Source organism: Aotus nancymaae, unplaced genomic scaffold, assembly GCF_030222135.1.
Source record: "Aotus nancymaae isolate 86718 unplaced genomic scaffold, 86718_ANA_hifiasm-v0.15.2.pri h1tg000003l, whole genome shotgun sequence".
NCBI classification, from domain to species: Eukaryota; Metazoa; Chordata; class Mammalia; order Primates; family Aotidae; genus Aotus; species Aotus nancymaae.
In genome coordinates, this window is record NW_026988414.1 from 42,687,775 (window position 1) to 42,692,439 (window position 4,665).

The following is a 4,665-nucleotide window of genomic DNA, read 5'->3' on the forward strand; positions in this document are numbered from 1 at the left end:
ATGTTTGCTTTTTTTTTTGCCTATGCCTTTGATGTCATATCCTAAAAATTATTGTTATGGCTAATGTCAAGGAGCTTTTCACCAATGTTTTTTCCTAGGAATTTTATAATTTCAGGTATTAACTTATGTCTTTAATCAATTTCAAGATCATGGGACTTCTTAGGCTCCATAATAACTTGAGCCAATTCCTTATAATAAATGATTGATAGGTAGATAGGTAGATAGGGATAGAGATATATAAAGATATCCATTTGATTCTGTTTATCTCTGAAACCTTGACTATTACAAAGGATGAACTCATCTAGAAGTACAGGTTTGTAAGTGCCTACATGCTTCTCAGAAGAACTCCTCTAGTTTCTATGAGGGCTCACCTCTGATGGGGTATCAAGGAAGGAATTCTTGTTAGAAATCTCAATGAAATCTACTTTTATAATTTTGTAGGTGAACATTAAAATAAATTTTAATATTTTTTAACAATTCAGTGTAATATTATCTTGTGATCCCTGATCTACTATTCTACTGCTTTTAGGTGACCATAAGAAAATCAGGGAGGCTTTAGGGTAAAAAGAGAGGTGAGTGAAACCTTGGATAAGAAAGTAGGGGCAAAACTGTGCAGGAAATTGTAGGACATGTAAAGGTTCTATCATGAACAATAGAGGAAGCCGGCAAATATATGGTAAAACATTTTAGAAGTTAAAATGGAGATTTCTCAAAGAACTAAGAATTGAACTACCATTTGACACAACAATTCCATTACTGGGTATGTACTCAAAGGAAAATAGGCCGGGCGCGGTGGCTCACGCCTGTAATCCCAGCACTTTGGGAGGCCGAGGCGGGTGGATCACGAGGTCAAGAGATCGAGACCATCCTGATCTACATGGTGAAACCCTGTCTCTACTAAAAATACAAAAAATTAGCTGGGCATAGTGGCGTGTGCCTGTAATCCCAGCTACTCAGGAGGCTGCGGTGGGAGAATTGCCTGAACCCAGGAGGCGGAGGTTGCGGTGAGCCGAGATCGCGCCATTGCACTCCAGCCTGGGTATCAAGAGCGAAACTCCGTCTCAAAAAAAAAAAAAAAAAAAGGAAAATAAATCATTCTATCAAAAAGACACGTGCTCCTGTGCGTTCATCCTAGTACTATTCACAATAGCATTGACATGGAACAACCCAGGTGCCTATCAATGGTGGATTAGATAAAGAACATGGTAAATACACACTGTGGAACACTACACAGCTATAAAAACATGTGGTGCAGGTAAAGAATATAATCCTAAGCAAAATAACACAGAAATAGAAAAAAAAATACTACATGTTCTCACTTATAAGTGAGAGCTAAACACTGGGTAAATAATCATAAAGATAGCAAACAATAGACACTGGAGAATACAAGAGAGGGGAGGCAAAGAGGGTGGCAAGGATTGAAAAACTACATATTAGGTAGTACACTCATTACCTGAGTAACATTAATTCTTACCCCTATCCTCAGCACTATGCCCTTAAAACAAACCTGCACATGTAAGTCCTGATTCTAAAATAAAAGTTGAAAAAAAATAAAATAATAAAATAAAACGTATTTACTATACCATCCTTCATTCTGTGGTTGTGTTAATATTAGTGTAAGCAGTAGTACTGATGTTTTAAATAAGTTTTCTAACATGAAGTTATGTTGCAGAATATTGATATTTTCTTTTAAATGTGCCTGACTCCATGAAAAAATTATCACTCTTTGTTTTCTTCTAACTTGATTGTTGTGGCTGCTATTCTTTTATTTTAATTTTTGTGGGTACACAGTAGGTATATATATTTATGGAGTATATGAGATGTCTGTGTAATCCAAATATCTGAGAAACTTTTCTATACATGAAATTGTGGTCTCTCTAGTCTACAAAATTCTGGGGTTGTATACTTTTGCAGAAAAAGACTGAACTCCACTGTGGAAACAAACCAGTACATTTTTTTTCTCTGTTGTTTGAGACTTAAAATAACTTGTTCCTTGGTAAGATTTACATATTTGTATAAAATGGTTACCTGTTACTTAAGATGCCACATAAAGTTATTGATGTGTACCAAGGTTCGCACAACCCAAATATTATGTCCCAATTCCTGAGCTGTTTCTTACCATACTTCTTACCATAAGAAGTTACATGCTTCTTATATTATTAAGTATCCTTTACCAAGTATTTTGATAATTAATTGAAGGTTTCTGAAAAGCAGAGAGTAACAAGAATAATTTTCAATATTTTTTAAAGTGAAATATTACATAAAGGTTTCAGCATTTCCAAGTATTTATTGTTCTAAAAGCTAGAAACTCTGGCAATTGAGCAAAAGCCAGATTTTATTTTTGCATGTATATTGTCATATAGACAAATCCTAAATGAGTTTAGTAATGACTCTTTAAAACATATTTATAGATCTTATTTTCTGACACTAACCATGAAAATAAAACTTTTTTTATTGTAGCTGATATCAAATTGTCAACAAAAGCAGAAAAATTATAATGCTTGATTTTTAATTCAATAAATTCATACATAAAATACTTTTTAGAATAAATCTAGACATATTCTTTTGGCTCTCAGGCAGGAAGGATTTCATTTACACATAGCTAGAATGAGGTCTCATGTTAGTAAGGCCTTATCATTTTTACCAAGTATTTATAACATCTAAAACTATATTAGAGATAATTAGAAGTAAACATCACTAGTCAGAAAAGGTATTCAAGGTAAAGTGTGTTTTGATGTTATTTTTTCTTTACAGAAATAAATATAGGAGCTGATACGAATTGCCATTATTTTTTACAAGTGTTCACATTTATATTAAATTGTGCCTTTCCCAAAGCTTTTCATAGTCCCCATCAAAGATTTTTCAAAAATTGTGTCTGTTATGAAATATAAACCCTCAAATTTTAAGAAGATGCACAAATGTTTAGTACAAAAAAATTTCAAAAGGATAAAAGTATATATTATTTCAAGTGCAGTAATAAAAGCCATATCTAGACAAGTAGCTAAAATCCCAGAGAAAGCTGTAAGCCCTTCCGATGAATTCCATCCCAATTTGCATATTTTTAAAAAAGTTACAGAGTAGAAAAATATTTGTCTTTTATCTAGTTATAGACTCAGAAGACACAATATATTAACCTATGCTAATGAAATATTGTAAACATATTAAATGAAAATTCCTTTAAAATATTTAGCATTTTACAAGTAGCAATGTAAGAAATATATATTTTAATTGGTACAGCTCATTCATCAGAGCATACAATTGGAATTCTTGAAATCCATTATGCAAAATCCCTTTAAATCATTCCTTTTTCCAATGGAGAAGTAAAAGCAATAAAATATAAGTATCAGTTTTTGGGGGAAATGAATTAATTTTGCTCTTTCCTTCAGTAATGCAACTGAATTGGAATTTTCAAGTTCATGCACTATCCTGTGTTAGAATTTTTATTTCACAGGATGATTATCTAAATTATTATACTCATTAGTGAACCCAGTAGTTCTTTTTCACACAAATTTCCCTTTTAAATGAAATGTTTCAACATATCATAAATATATAGGCAATTAGGTGGATATGAATACATATAACTATTAAAAATATTTAATAAGTCACCCCAAAATGCAACATGTTTTGAGATGTTACATTTTTAAAACTTTAGATCCACATTGGCAAAACCATTGGGCTCTGTTAGGTTGGGACTGGCACTAATGGGAGGTTATGGAAATTAGGGAACTGAAGTAGCTTCTACCAAGGGCAACAGGCATTGAAACACTAAGTTTTAGTCTGTGGTTTATAATCTTAATATAAGACTGATCTTGCCTAGGATCATTGTATTTTTTCAGACATCTTAAGGATACTCTTCACCTACTCCAAACAATACTAAAATGATCTTTCATTTTGTCATAGTGATCCTCATCACTTCTGAGTTTAGTAGTGTGAGGTACAATTGAGCAAGTTATGCTGCTTGAGGAGTAGAAGATTGCTTAATGGTAAACTAAATCTTTCAAAACCAAATATTTGAAAATTTTCAAATTTTAGCTATAATTAGATTTTATTCTTGATTATGAGGGCATTTGAACCAATCAATGTTGATGCATGTAAATACATTATATCACCAGTAACTGTTAATTAAGTTGGACATGCAGGCTGTATAATTTCTTATGTAATCTGGTAATCAAATGGAAACACTGGGGTCCTCAGCACCAGTTATTTAATGCCACTATGGTGCTGAAAATATCTGGGACTGTAAAGTATTGCCTATAGTTTTAAAAATAAATTATATTGTATTTGGGAGATATAAGAAGTGAATAAAGAAACCTTGTAATAAAAATATTTATTTGACATCAAATAATTTGCAGGGGGAGAAAATTAAACAACCTGCTATTTCTTTGTTTCTTGTACATATATGATTAGTTCAAGTCTGAGAACCCATTCAAAAGACAATGTAAGATTAAATAAAATACATGATATGGTTTAGCTCTGTGTCCCCACCCAAATCTCACCTCAAATTGTAATCCCCATAATCCCCATGTATCAGGGGATGGAAGAGGTAGAGGTAATTGGATCATGGGGGTGGTCTCCTCCATGCTGTTCTCATGATAGTGAGTTCTCATGAGATCTGACCGTTTTATAAGCATCTGGCATCTCTTCTGCTGGCACTCACTCTGTCCT